Raw genomic sequence first — 16,539 nt, forward strand, 5'->3', positions numbered from 1 at the left:
TGACTTCAGTGATGGGCAAAAATACTTAGCAGGCAAATGAGTCTGGTTCAGTAGCAAACACACAGGTGTGTCTTGGAAGTGTGAGACTCAGAGGAGGGATCTCACTTCTGAGGCTTATTAGCATCCTGAGCTACAGAAAGGAATGGGGGTTTGCAGCTTTGGGGATGAGAAGCTATGGGAGGATGAGGAGAGAATTGTCTCCTTATGAAGACCAAAGGTGCCACAGGCAATGAAGTTGTCTAGGAGCGGCCTCTACCTGATACAGACACCTTTACTAATGGAGATTTATAAAGGGAAGAGGCAAAAGTGAGGGGAAATCTAGGCCAGATCTTTTCTAGGAGTTTCCTGGGAAATTCAAAGCGGGACAGAATGAACATTACAGGACTGGACTAGTTTGAATAATTCCTGCTGGTTTCCATTAACAGAGTGTTTCTAATTCCCTTTCATGGGATTTCTTGGTTTGCACATGAAAAGATACCCTTAGTGAGTCCTTTACCATCTCTTAGAAGGGCAGTATCTTAGACCAGCATGTTTTTTTTTTTTTTTTTTTTTGTGGGGTTTTTTTCCCTTCCCTGTTTCTTTAGGAAAAAAAAAAATTGCTTTTTTAGTTGTGGGTGAACACAATACATTTATTTTTACTTTTACGAGGGGCCAAAGATTGAACCCAGTGCCTCATGCATGCTAGCAAGCGCTCTGCCTCTGAGCCACAACCCCAAACCCGTTCCTTTCATATTTTCTTATTGGTGCATTATAGTTGCACATAACGTTGGAATTTGTTAACATCATGTGTGTGTGCAATGTAACCATATAATTTGACCAATATCACTGACCCACTCCCTCCTCTCCTCCCAACTCCTGGTCCCTTTCCTCTACTGATTTCCCTTTGCTTTTCATTTGATCACTCCCCGCATTTCTCTTCTTTTCCACTTTCCTCAACATAGGAGAGAAAATAGAAAGTCCTTGACCTTCTGAGTTTGACTTATTTTACTTAACATAATGGTCTCAAGTTCCATCCATTTTCCTACAAAGAACATAATTTCATTTTTCTTTATGGCTGAATAAAACTCCATTATATATATATACCACATTTTATTTATTCCTCTGTTGATAGTGTTAAGATACAAAAACATCATAAACATCTAGAATATACAGAGAACTCTAAACACTTAACGCCCTTAAACAACAACAAAAACAAAGAATCCAATAAAAACACTGGATTTTTGCAAATGAATGAAATAAACATTTCTCAAAAGAAGAAATAGGAATGTTCAACAATTGTGAAAAAATGTTCAATGTCTTTAGCAATCAGTGAAATGCAAATTAAAACTATACTGAGATTTCCCCTCTCTCCAGTTGGAATGGCAATTTTCAAAAATACAAATAATAAAAAAGGGAAAGGAACTCTTTTTATCCATCATTGGTAGGGCTGCAAATTAGTACACCCAGTATGGACATCCGTATGGAGATTCCTCAAAAGACAAGACATGGAACCATGACATGACCTCAGTATTTATCCTGAAGAATGAAGGTCGGCATACCGTAGTGATCCATGCATAGCAATGTTTATAGTAGAACGCTTCACGCTAGCCAAGTTATGGAACGCACTGAACCTGGGTATCCGCCCACAGATGAACGAGATTGTGGTCTGTAGACACAATGGAGTCCTTTCAACCATGAAGAAGAGTGAGATTATGTCATTTGCTGGTAAATAGAACTAGAGAACATCATGCCAGGTAAAATAAACCAGACTCAGAAAGTCAAGGGTCATATATGTTTTCTCCCATATGTAGAAGCTAGAGAAGAAATAAAAAGGGGATCTCCCTTCTACTTCACTGAGACCAGTAGATGAGAGGAAGGCGTAGTGGTGGCAAGGGCAAGAGGAAGCGTGGGGAATGAAATCGGCGAACAGACACATGTTCTGTGCACGAATGAATACATAAAATTGAGTCCATCATAGTTATGTATAGTTACGATGCACTAATTTTAAAAGTCATAAAATACAGAAAAACATGATTAATACAAGAAAATATGGAAGATCCATGCAGATAACTTTTGATCTAAAGTTGGTTTGTAACTAGCCTTGTTACTCGGCATCCACAGCTTCGGAGTTCTTTAGTGATTTCAACTACCCAATCTTAAAATCATAACCACAAAGAAACTTTAACACCTCCAAAGAAATACGTAAATGTTCCCCCCCCCAAACCCTTTTTTTAGTGAGATCAAATATTTTATAAAGATCCACATTTTAAGATATAATTAAATGAGGCCTGAAGCAATTAAATGATATTCCTAAAATCAACAGAGTAAAATTTTTAAATGTTTTTAATTAGTTACACATGACAGTACAATGATCTTGACATACCATACATTTGAATCAGATGGAGTATAATTATTTTTCTGAGTACAGGTTGCAGAATCACATTGGTCATGCAGTCGTGTATATACATACAGCAATAATAATGTCTATTTTTTGTGATTGTCTCATATAATATATATTATATAAAATACATATATACGTTTTAAAAACATGTTTTTGAAAACAGTGGAAATCTAAAAATATCTCGATCCCTTAGGGAATAATCCAACGGTTTGGTTATGCAATCAATGGTGTCATCTAGTGGCAATTCACTCAAATTTCAACTAAATGCCCCAGAGGGCTGTGCTAAATCATTAGAGTAGAATTAAGACAAACTCTTCTACATTTAATGACTGTCAAATTATGGTCAGCACTTTTTTTTGAAATAATTACAGATTCAGAGGGAGTTATAGAGATGGTACAGAAATCCCTGGTCATACTCTTCATCTATTTTCTCCCTATGTTTACATGACTTGTAACTCAGCACAACATGCAAACCCAGATGATTAACACTGGGACATTGTGTACCTCTGGTTCTATGCCACTCTGTACAGAAATATTCCATCATCTCGACTACCTCCTTCATGTCACACCCATCCCCATTTCCCTACTTTATCTAACCACTATTTGTTCTCCATCCCTATAATTTTGTTATTGCAAGAAGGTTTTATGAATTAAATTATATAGTACATTACTTTTTAAAAATTTATTTTTAGTTATACATGACAGTAGAATCTATTTTGATATATTTATACAAGCACAGACTATATCATTCTAATTAGGTTCCCAGTCTCCTAGATGTACACAATGTTGAGATTCATTGTAGCGTATTCATATATATACATAGGAATGTTATGTCAGATTCATTCCACTGTCTTTCCTATTCCTGTCCCCAGTTTTCCCAGCATATGACTTTTTTTTTTTTGTACTAGGGATTGAACTCGGGGGCACTTGACCACTCGGCCACATCCCCAGCCCTATTTTGTATTTTATTTAGAGACGGGGTCTCACTGAGTTGCTTGGCACCCCGCCATTGCTGAGACTGGCTTTGAATTTACAATCTTCCTGCCTCAGCCTCCCAAACCACTGTGATTACAGGTGTGCGCCACTGCCTCTGGCAGCATATGACTTTTAAAAAAAATTTGTTCTAATTAGTTTCACTTGACAGAATGCATTTTGACACATTGTACACAACTTCTCATTCCTGTGACTGTACACGGTGCATTCTTCATTCTTCATTCTCCCCCCCCCCATTATGGATCAGCATCTGCTTATCAGAAAAACATTTTGTATTTGATTTTTGGAGTTTGGTTTATTTCGCTTAGCATGATATTCTCCAGCTCCATCTATTTACCTGCAAATGCCATAATTTCATACTTCTTTAAGGTTGAGTAATATTGTGTATATATGCCACATTTTCTTTATCCATTCATCTGTTGAAGGGCATCTAGGTTGGTTCCATAGTTTAGCTATTGAGTTGTGCTGCTATAAACATTGATGTGGCTGCATCACTGTAGTATGCTGATTTTAAGTCCTTTGGGTATAAACTGAGGATAGCTGGGTCAAATGGTGGTTCCATTCCAAGTTTTCTGAGGAATTTCCATACTGCTTTCCATAGTTGTTGTACCAATTTGCAGTCTCACCAGCAATGTATAAGTGTACCTTTTCCCGCCACATCCTCACCAACACTTCTTATTGCTTGTATTCTTGATAATTGCCATTCTGACTAGAGTGAGATGAAATCTTAGAGTGATTTTGATTTGCATTTCTCTAATTGCTAGAGATGTTGAACATTTTTTCGTATGTTGATTGTTTCTTCTGTGAAGTATCTATTCAGTTCCTTAGCCCTTATTGATTGGGTTATTTGTGTTGTGGTGTTAACTTTTTTGAGTTCTTTATATATCCTGGAGATGAGTGCTATATCTGAGGTGCATGTGGTAAAGATTTTCTCCCATTTCATAGGCTCTCTCTTCATGTTATTGATTGTTTCCTTTGCTGAGATGGAGCTTTTGAGTTTGAATCCATCACATTTATTGATTCTTGATTTTACTTCTTGTGCTTTAGGAATCTGTTAAGGAAGTCAGGTCCTAAGCTGACCTGGTGAAGAGTTGTGCCTACTTTTTATTAGGTGCAGAGTCTCTGTTCTAGTGCTTTAAGTTGTTTTTATGTGCAGGGTGAGAGAGAGAGGTTTAATTTCATTTTTCCACACATAGATTCCCAGTTTTCCCAGCACCATTTGTTGAATAAGCTATCTTTTCTCCAATGTATGTTTTTTGGGCGCCTTTATCTAGTATGAGAAAACTGTATTTATATGGGTTTATCTCTGTGTCTTCTATTCTGTACCATTGGTCTAGATGTCTTTGGTGCCAATACCATTCCGTTTTTGTTACTATTCCTAACATATGACTTTTTAAGATTAATTTTTGTTAATTCAACTTAATTCCCTAAAGATTCATGGAAGCTATTGTATATATCAGTAGTTTATTTTATTGCTGCATAGTATTCCATTGTCAAAATACATTAGGCCGGCCGGCCTGCCTTCATTCCTTCCTTCCTCCTCCTCCTCCTCCAACCCATGGGTGTTTTACTACTGTGTTACATTCTCAGCCCTTTTTCATTTTGAGACAAGTCCTTGCTGAGTTGCTTGGAGCCTTGCTAACTTACTGAGGCTGGCCTCAAACTTATGATGCTCCTGCTTCTGCCTCCCATGTTGCTGGGATTACAGGCAAGCACCACCACGCCTGGCTCAACTATTTCTTCTGTGGGTCATGTTTTTGGTATCATGTGTAATCACTTTGTACTGAGACACAGATCCTGAAGATGTTGTTCAATAATCTTTGGGATTATTCTCTTGAGGGTCACTCAAATTATGGAATCTATGTTTGTCTTTGGCCAAGTTTGTGAAATTTTTCAATCATTGTTTTTCCAAATACCTTTTCAGGGTCTTCCTCTTTGTCCTTTCCTTCTAGAACTACAATGATATGAACATGAGATTTTTTTTGTTGTTGTTTGTTGTTGTTACAGTCCTACAAGTCCTTAAACCCTTATTCATTTTTTGCCAATCTATTTTCTCTGTAGTTCAGATTGGGTAATTTCTATTATTCTACCTTCAAATTTGCTGACCCCTCCCCCCCTCCGCTATCCCTTCCATTCTCCTGTTGATGCCATCTATTCGCTTTTTAAATTGAGGTTATTGTATTATGGTTCTAAAATTTCCTTTTGGTTATTCATTTTGCTACTATAAAATTCTTTCCAGGGAATCCTAACATCTCTGTCACCTTGATTTTGATGTCTCGGCCATGCAGTGTAAGCTATATGAACTAAAACAAAGACACAGGGAATATACTTGCTGTTTTTTGGTTTTTAGGAATCGAGATCCCTACACAGTCTGACTTCCCCTCCAACTTTCAGGGTCTTTTTTCCTTTGTCGTACAGATAACGTCCATTGGTTTTTAGCTATATTCATGGGCAGGATGGAGAAAGCATATCTACCTCTTCTTTCCCAGAAAGAGAAGTGGAAGTCAGATACCACTTTTTCTTAAATGTATTAACTAGGATAAAATGCACATAACATAAAAGTAACCAATTAATGTGGCCATTGGTACACTCACAATTCTGTGAAACCACCTCTCTATCTAGTTTCAAAAATATTTGTGTTAGTCAGTTTTCACATCTGTGACCAAATACCTGACAAAAACAACGTGGAGGAGGAAAAGTTTACTTTGACCATAAACTAAGCCTCTGAAACTGGGAGCCAATCAACCCCATTGCTATGGGCCCAGGGTGAGGCAGAACTTCATGGTGGAAGAGTGTGGTGGAGGAAAGCTGTCTGTTCATGGCAGCTTGGAAACTCGGGCGGGGGACAATAAAAATGAACTCTTCAAGGGCACACCCCCAGTAACCCACATCTTCCAGCCATGCCCCACCTGCCTATGATTACCATCAGTCCATTCAAACTGGGATGGACTAATTAGGTTACAGATCTCACAATCTAATCATTTCACCTCTGAATATTCCTGTATGAATACAGGAACTTTGGGGGGACTCCTCATTTCCAAACCATAACGATTTCCATGAGTCCAAAGTAAAAACCTTTACCCATTAACCAGTCTCTCTTCAATGCCTGCTCCTGGCAACCACCAATCTGGATTCTGTCTCCATGGATTTATCTATTCTAGATATATCAAACGAATATAACCATACAAAATATGATATTTTTGTGTTTAAGTTCTTTCTCTTAGCATGATGTTTTTGAGGTTTGTCTGTTTTGTAGCTTCTGTCCGAATTTCTTCCTGAATAATCTTCCATTGTATATATACATTATCATTTGTTTATCCATTTATCCCTTAATGATGTTTGGGTTGTTTTGGTTACTGTGTATAGTATGGCTATGAGCATTTGTGTGCCTATACTTGTTTGAGTACATATTTTCAATATGTTGGATGCATACCTATGAGTGGAATTACAGGATCATATAGCAATTATATATTTTAACTTATGAGGAAAGCTTGCAGCATGAAAAAATTGCAGAACATATGCTTGGGTAAATAGTTAATAGAGCAATTAGAACAGAATTTATAACAAATATAGTTACTTTATAATGTGAAAGACTTATATTTGTATTTTTAAAAATGAACTATAGTTTCTAAAAATAAAAGTTCAGATTAATAAAATCAAAATTCAATTGATTTCTTTACCTTCGTCCAAAATGCCACTAAAGAATTATAATTTTTATTAAAGATTTTCCTAAAGTACACTACATTAGGATAAAATATTGACAATATGAGCTCTGTCCCCAGAGACTTTGATTTCATTGGCTCAGGGAGTAATGAAAATGTTAACTCTGGAACTTAATTGGGCAAGTCTTCAAAGTTAAAATTTTGAAAAGTAAAATAAGGTTACTTTTCAGTATCCATAGAAATAAATTACAAACTAGTGATCAAAGCAAGTTTATCTTAAAGCTGCTAAATTACAACTTAAAATATGAAGTGAAAAGGAATTTTATAAAACTTCAAGGGCCATCTCATCTGTGTTAGGTATGCTAAGAATCTGATATCTGTCTTATTTTAATTACTCTTAAGAACAGATTGATTTATCAGTGTTAATAATTCCTGAATTATGTAGTTGCTATTGTTAACATCTTTAGATATGTGATCAGTAGGTCTTGCACCATTAAGATGACCCACATCATATTAAAATAATGTCTTACTCCGTAATTTTTTTGTTTTGTTTTTTGGTACTAGGAATTTAACTGAGGGATGTTTTACTCTAGGCTACATCACCAGCTACTCTTTTTAAAAAATTTTATTTTGAGACAGGGTATAGCTAAGCTGTTTAGGCACTCTCTAAATTGCCAAGGCTGGCCTCAAACCTGTGGTCTTCTTGCCTCAACCTCCTGAGTTGCTGGGATTATTCTGTAATTCTCAAATTACCAGGTCTAAATTTGCTGGAAAAAATTCATATCGAAGCTTTCCTTTGTAGGGGGAAATGATCCTAACCTTTTCACTGAATTTTGCCAAATACCCTAGCCAAACCTGGATAAGAAATGCACTTGTGCCAGGCACGGTAGCACTCTCCTGTAATCCCAGCGGCTTGGGAGGCTGAGACAAGAGGATATTGATTTCAAAGTCGGCATCAGCAAGGTGCTAAGCAACTCTGTGAGACCCTGTCTCTAAATAAAATACAAAATAGGGCTGGGGATGTGGCTCAGTGATCGAGTGCCCCTGAGTTCAATCCCCAGCACCAAAAGAAAAGAAAGACAGAAAAGAAATGCACTTATAGTTGGAGTCAGACTTACATGTTTCATTTGCTACAAGCGAGGGAGAAGGCATTGCAGAAGGAACCCTCGCTCACAAGCAAGGGATGGAAAGGAGGGGCTTCCTATTTGGAATTTTGAAAGGCTCTAAGGAAGGGTTAGAGAAGAGGGTACAAGCTCTGCATTTGCTTTGTACAGAAGCAACAATTCAGAATTTCAGTTAACCATTCCCTTTTCTGAAGCTCCTGAGATCAAATTTCTTTTTTCCCTTTTCTGCATTTACTGAGTCCATGGAAGTTAACTCCACTATCTGAAGCCCTGTGCTGTTTTGCTGCTGGTTTTCACTCATGGTGTGTGGTGTCTTTGACTGGTTATTTTGATGAGGATGATGGTGCCACTGCCAGGTTTGCATTTGCAAAATCTTAGGATCGATTAGTCTTTGACTGCTAGAGAAGGATTAGATTTTCCATTCTCGTTGGCCTCTTTCTGGCTCTTGTGTATGATTCCAGTTTTAGATTCTTTAAGATAATTTGAAGCTGCTCTTCAATTTCTGTGAAGGCCATCTGGTTCTAGTTCTCCCCTGCTTCTGGGGTACAATGTTCTCTATCTGAAACTGAAGAAAGAAGATTCATAAAACACTTTTGGCAGATTCCAATCTCATTTCCTGTCCCCCAAGCCCTGTGAGTCTGGTCAAAGCACTGTTCATTCCCTTAGCTTTCTCCTCTGGGAATGGCAAATGAATTCTCCAGGACTGGCAGGAATCTAATGACCCTAAATTCCAGGTTCCCTCTTCAGTCCTAGGTCTTCCTCTTTTTTTTTTTTTTTGCTTCAGTAATTCTTTACTATTTTATTAATAGTAAATTTCCTTAAGGAGGAGGGATTTTTGTTCCTTTGCAGTGCTAGGGATGGAACCCAGGGTTTCACACATGCTTTTTATTTTGAGACAGGGTCTAGCTAAGTTGCTTAGGGACTCTCTAAATTGCCAAGGCTGGTCTGGAACCTAGTGTAGCTCTACCACTGAGCTACACCCAAGCAGTTTTTTAAATCCAGTTTTTCTGGTTGCCTTCAGTAGAAAACTTGGTCTGCCATTCCTTGAAGCACAAGTATAACTTGTGTAAATATTTTTAAAAATTTCCAATTGACATATAATTATGAATATTTATATGTCACAGTGTGTGTGTGATGTTTCAACACCTATAAGCAATATATAATGATCAGAGCAAGGTGATTGGTATATCTACCACCTCAACACAACATTTCTCTGCACTGGGAACATTCAGAATTCTCTCTGCTAGCTATTTGATATACACACTTAATCATTGTCAACCATACTATGTAATTTTAAAAAATTAATTGTAACTTATTGCTTTAAAGTTCTTACATAAAACTAGCAATTTACACATGACCTATTGGTAAATTATGATTAAGAATTAATTGTTGCCCAATGCTTCATTCTTGCAACCATGAGGGAGAATCAAAGTAATCTGACTTTATAGAAGAGTAATTTGCATTTCTTTAAAGACAGTCTCCCAGAGACCTGCTATACCCAATGCTTCCTAATTAAGTTGACCAGTTCTATTTTCTTGTGCTTTGTCTTCTTTAATTAATTTGGATGGCATCCTTCAATTAATCAAACATGAAGGCATTCATGAGGGGAAATACCAGTTATAAAAATTCCAGAAATTGAAGTAATGAGTTTATTCAGTTTAGCATTTGCTTTTGCAAGACTTTTCACCAAAGAAGGTGGAATGTCAATGATAATTTTGGAGACATTACTTCATTACAAATGGATCTCAGACAGTAGTTGGTTTCCTTTTCCTACACCATGTGTATTATGTATGTCTGTTAAAAAGAAGTGCTGTTTACAGGGTAAATATAATTTTGCCATTACAAAATCCATAAAGGAAGACACTTCCAAACTTACAGTTGAAATATTTTTCTTTACTAACTTTCCTGCAGAAATTAATTTAAATTTCAACTAAGCTAAAGGATGTTTATAGTTTGAAGAAAAATACCCCGTTGGAGCCATGGGACCAATGTAACAGAGATGGAATCTTTCCAATCTGAAACCACTTCATGCTATGAGTTAATGGTGACAAAATAGGAGTTCCCAGAAAAATATAATTTTCATTTCCCTTGCTGCAAGTGTTCATCCAATTAGAATTGTTAATATCCTTGAACCTAGACTAATATTGGGAAGTATCTGAAAATGTGATTTTTTTCCAGTTATTTTCCCTAGATGCAACAGAATAGAAATTAGTATAATCTATTTTGTATCAAGTGTGTCTTGGGCAAATTGTTTTGTGAGAAACCAGTAGTATTATTAGAGATTATCAACCATACATTTTAGGGGCTAGGGATTTAGCTCAGTGGTAGAGAATGTACTTAGCAGGCATAAGATCCTCAGTTCAATCTCTGGCATGTAAAAAGAGGGATATATTAAAGAATATTATAGAAATATTAAATTAATGGGAAAGTTCAGGGCAATCTTAATGACTGGGTCAACCTGGAACAGATGCATTTTCTGAATAACATTAACTAAAAAGGCATTAACTATGGACATCTAATTAATGCCTTTTTAGTTAATGTTTAGTTTCTAACACTAAATCAGAAAACGGAAAAGGAACAGTGGTGAAGTGGTTATATTTTTGCCTCTCGGAATTCAAGATAAATAACAAAATACTTTGAAATTCAAATGTTTTTAGTTCCTATAAATTCCACAGAGGGAAAATTAATTGCCAAGTAGAAATTACATTTGCTTACTTGGACTCCCATGTTTATTGTACCAGCATTCACAATAGATATGGAATCAATTTAGATACCCATTGACTAGTGAATGCAGATGCAATGGGATGTTATTCAAACATAAAAAATAAAATTTTGTATTACATATGGGAGAAAATGGGTAAAACTGTTATAAGTGAAGTCAACCAGCCATGGAAAGACAAATATCGCATGATCTCTTTCAGATGTGAAAGCTAATAAAGTTAAACTCAAAGTAGAACACAGCAGAATAGTAATTACTAGAGTCTAGGAATGAGATAGGTGGGCTGTCTGGAAGACAAAGAGATCCTTAGTGGATGGAGACCAGGATCTACAAGTATGACCAGCCACATTGGTTCCTCTAGTTAGATGAACAAAACCTCCAGCATATGCTTGCACCAGATCAACTAGAACAAAAACATACTCAATTTAAATGTCCCAGATTCAAAGACTTACACAAAGATGCCACCCACAACTGATGGATGGATAGACTGCCTAACCAAGAAGAAACATCCTGAACCCCAATATCAGATGATTGTCATGGGATTTGATTTTCATGAAGCCTGCCCGAGAACCTGCACATTTCTTTCCAGGAAAATCATATCATCGGGGAGCTGAAGCCTAGGTGCATCGTTTCTCTTCTTTGAGAGGCTAAGGTAGCACACTCTGCTTTGGATATACCTTTGCTGTCCTTAAATAAATCTTTGTGCCTTGGTTTAGATGAATCCTAGAATTAAGTAAAGTCAAGAACCTTCCAGGAACAAAATGAGGTCTCATTACCCGAGTGGAGGAACCTTCTTGGACCTCTGTCTGGTGACAGAAAGGGGTGGGCAATACAGGAATGCTGGGTATCAGATACCTGTTCTCGTGTTCCAGTGCACAGTTCCATGACTACAGTTCACAATAACCCATGACTTATGAACTAGAAAAGCAGTGATCATAGGCTCTAAACATAAAGGCAGGATTAGGAGTAGAAAATATTTATCACCACGATTTGATCAGACACACTGTATATGTGTATCAAAATATCTCACTACACCATAAATATGTACAATAATTTTATGCTAATTAAAAAGAAAAAGAAACCACATTTGGGCTCCAGCAGAGTGGCAGCATGTAATTGCTGGCCTCTGCCCTCTTATGGTAGAACAACCCATTGTTCTTTTCCTTCTGTTGGGTAAGCCCAGCAACCAACGTGAACAACAGTTTGAAGGTTTCATAAGAAGTGAGTGGAAGAGCTGTGAGATATAGTTTTGATATACTGTCCCTTCTCGTCTAATTGTGAGTGCATTATCATATAGGCAAAAATCTACCTCAAAAATTGTGCAGTGAATCAGTTTCAGTAAAAATGAATTAAAGATGAACCGGCCTTGCTAAACATCTTGAGGGGAAAAAAAATCACAATTTAACACTTTTCCATATTTGTCAAATAGCTCTACTCAGTCTTTTTTAATGGCTTTGGCATTTCATGCTTCCCCAAATGGTATTTGATTTTGAATCGTGGATTTACTTGCTACATGTTCATGATCTTCCTTTCTTTTGGTGACTAATCACCCAAAACCACATGGGTGACCAACTGAATCCTCTCTCGGTGGTCACATGGACTCAACACAGTTTTGTCAGGCTATTCATGTAGCACAGATGGTGTCGTAAGTAGGTGTAACAAATTACTACAAACTGGGTGGCTTAAAATAACGCAGATTTAGTCTCTTATGGTTTTGGAGGTCAGACATCTGAAACGGGTCTGTGGGGCTCAAGTGTCAGCAGAGTTGCCGTCCTTCTTGAAGCTCTAGGGGACACCCTTTCGCTGCTCTGTTCTTGTTTCTGGAGACTGCCTGCATTCCTTGCCTCCTGCCTGCTTCACTCTGGCCTCTACTTCTGTCATCACATACTCTTTCTGACCTCCCTGCCTCCCTTGAGGAGGACTCTTGTGGTTTTATATTGGGCTCACTGTTAAGCACAGCTGGCTTTAGTTAAAATGGTGAAAATGGATTTTATTCACTAACTGATGAACGTAAGGGAGAGAACTGAGCTCTATTCCAAAGTTGTACAAAAGTGCATTTTAAAGGGAGAAGGGAGGGTGACTGGTGGGGATCGGGATCAGGGAAATGAAAATTGCAAAAAGTGGGAAGGGCAGTTGGTCAGTGTGAAACGCATCTGGGGTTTCTTACTGGTGCTTATGGAAGGTAGGCCCTGACCTCTCGTAGAGATTGAGAAACAGAAGCCCTATCTTCAGGTACTGGCTGGACCAAGCAGTAAACTCTTTGGTAATCTTGCAGTTTCTCAGACAGGTATCTTAAGAGGGGCTGGAGCCCCATCTTGGGGACGGGGACCTTGAGCTGTTAGAAACTGTGTTAGCCTTTCTTCAAGGCTCGGCAGGTTGTGGCTGGAGGGTTCAAAGGTGCCCGACTAGGGGTTGGTGAAGGACAGAATCTTTGTCACCACCTAGCATCTTTGCCATCACCATCTCAAGATTCTTAATCACATCTGTGAAATTCCTTTTGCCATAGTCCTCTACCCACAGTTCTGGGATTAGGACTTGTACATCTTTGTGGGGCCATTATTTGTGTTATTTTAGGAGCAATGTTAGAATTCTACCCCTAGCAAAATTTCTTTCTTTAGTAAATTTTAAATTTTGATGGACTTCTGTGTCTATGATCATAAAATTAAAACTCATAATTTTTTAAAAAATTTTTTAATTTATTTTATGCAAGGTGCTGAGAATCGAACCCAGTGCCACACACATTCTAGGCAAGTGCCCTACCATTGAGCCATAACCCCAGCCCCTCATAAGTCTTCTGAATCAGAAGAAGCTTTGAACATTTATAGGTGAGGAAATGGAAGCTAATAGATATGAAGAGCTCCTCCAAAACTCTGAGATGATGGCAAATGCATGAAACCGAAGTTTTCTTATTTCTAAATTGCAGGCTTTTTACACAACAAGGCTGTAATTATAAAAGCATTGCACATAGCACCATTGTGAAAGGTGAAAACTGAAACAAAACATATTTAGGGTTTGAAAGTAAAACTGCTTCAGTGTTTTGAAATGTGTTTATATGAAAAATGTATATTTTCATATTCCAATTATTTCTAGTGCTATTTTAATTTGTTCAAGATTCTGGATCAATGAACCCACAGACCTTTCTTAGCTTTTATAGGTTTCTTTTTCTTTTTATTTTTTTGGCACCAGGGATTGAACTCAGAGGTACTCGGCCACATCCTCAGCCCTATTTTGTGTTTTATTAGAGACAGGATCTCACTTGAGTTGCTTAGCACCTTGCTTTTGCTGAGCCTGGCTTTGAACTCAAAATCCTCCTGCCTCAGTTCACTAAGCCTCTGGGATACAGGTGTGTGCCACTGTGCCCAGAATTTGGAGGCTTCTTGACGCTTTGCTGACCTAATTAAAGAGGACATTAGACTCACCAAGTTAATTTTTAATGATTAACTCTGTGACAATGATTCTATCTAGTTTGCAAATAAATGTATTTGTGCAATTGAAAAACAAGGAATATTAACTATTTAAAAGCTCTAACTCATCATGGGGCTTTCAGATAGACTATTTCAGATAGCACACTGCTTTGGACTTTTAATAATAATAATTTTTGATAGGTTATTTGAATTAGCTGTGAGAGAAGGAAGCACACGGGGAACCCTGTGGATATGGCTGCACCTAAACTGGTGGTGGTGGGGAGAGGGCTCAGTGAGGGCCATCAGGTGAGCATATCCCTTAAATGTGCTGTGAAAGATAAATCCATAGACAGGACATTGACAACTGAGCAGACGGGGATGGGGGAAAGACATTCTGGGGCAGGAGGGGAGCAGATGGCAGGGACCAAATTATAAAGAGCCTCTTATGATTTTGGCACATAAAATATTATTGAAAATTTTCTCTATTTGAATTTAAGGAGTGTAGATTATTTCTCAGGTACACAAATGTATAAACAAACGATACCTATTTGGTATTGATAAGTCATAATAATCTAGGTTGGCATTCAATAACATTATATGAATCTACTAATAACTGACCAAGAAAAGTAGGAAAAATGTGTGATATCAAAACATTTGGAGAAGACCTCTTATTTCTTAGATTGAAGTATTTTCTTTCCTTCAAAACAAAAGGTGACTGGTCTATATCATCAAGGTGCAGGTAATGATTGCAAACAGAAGGCTAGGAATCCTGGTGGAAAAAAAAAAAGTTTGTGAATAGTGAAAAGAATTTGGTTCAGAGATCCTGTAACATGCCTCCCAACACCTAATTCAGCATGTCGGGCCCGAGAAGGAATTCAAACGCAAAGTTGCAAAGAACTATGGAATCTAGAAATCCTTCAAAATTTAGTCATTTTCTCTGGTAAATAATGTGTAACTCATAAACCAAAATTTTCATAACGCAGCTTTCCTTTTTTTTTATGACTTGGAGAGAAATGGGGTGCTAACAACTCTTCACAGTGTTCTTCAGCCATGTCCCCATGACACTTTTCCTTCCCCTCTGTATTTCGCAGGTGTTACTTGGACAATGACCTCTGAATGCATTCAGTATACTTGAAACACTTTCTTTCTCTTCAACAAGTGACATCATATCCTCAGTTGCTCAGACCATCTTGAATCCTTTCTTCCTGTTGCTCTCCAAATCCAAACCCTTGGGGCTTTCTCTCTCTTGTTTATTTTCTGTCTGCTTAGCTTGAATGTAAGCTCTGAGGGAGTGAGGATCTTGTCAGTCCTGTTCAACAACAAATCCTCCAGTGTCTAGACAGCAGGTACTAAATGCATATTTATTGAATGGATTAAGAACATTAATAACATCTCTATAAATTATGCATTCTCCTTTGCAAAAAAAATTTAGTAGACATTTTGGGTCAGTTTTAAGGTCACAGGAAAATACAGAGCTTTTCCATATGCCCTGTGCCCCCACACATGCATTACTTCCCCATACTCTGAGCATCTCCCACCAGAATGGTGTAATAGTTAGAAATTAATGAACTTACGCTGTCACACATCATCACCCAGAGTTCATAGTTTACATTAGGGTTCACTTTGGGTGGTGTGCATGTTGTGAATTTGGACAATGTATAAGGATATGTTTCTACCATCTTTAGCATCATTTAGAATGATTTCAAGGTCCTAAGAATTCTCTGTTGCTCTGCCACCATCCCTCCTTCCCCAACCTCTGGCAACCACTAATCTCTTTACTATCTCTATAGTTTGGTCTTTTCCAGAACATCTTTATTGTTGCCATCATACATCATCTAGCCTTTTCAGTTTGGCTTCTTTCACTTGGTCGTAGGCGTATAAGTTTCCTCCTTTGTCTTTTTATGGCTTGATACGTCATTTCTTTTCAGCTCGACATCGTATTCCATTTTCTGAATGTACCAGGGTTTATTTAGTAGATGGCCTCTATAAGACATCTTAGTTGCTTGCAAGGTTTGCCAATTACAAATAAAGCTGTTATAAGCAACCAAGTATAAACTGGATGAGGTGGTGCATGCCTGTAATCCCAGCTACTTAGGAGGCTAAGGAAGATTGTGAGTTCAAGGATAATCCTGGCAAAAAAATAAAAATAAAAAATAATCAGCCACATATAACTTTTTGGGGGGGGGCACATTTTCAACTTCTTTGGGTAAAACATCAAGAAGCTCAATTGCTGGGTTGTGTGGTAAATGGAAATTTC

Source organism: Urocitellus parryii, chromosome 9 (assembly GCF_045843805.1).
Source record: "Urocitellus parryii isolate mUroPar1 chromosome 9, mUroPar1.hap1, whole genome shotgun sequence".
Classification (NCBI taxonomy): Eukaryota; Metazoa; Chordata; class Mammalia; order Rodentia; family Sciuridae; genus Urocitellus; species Urocitellus parryii.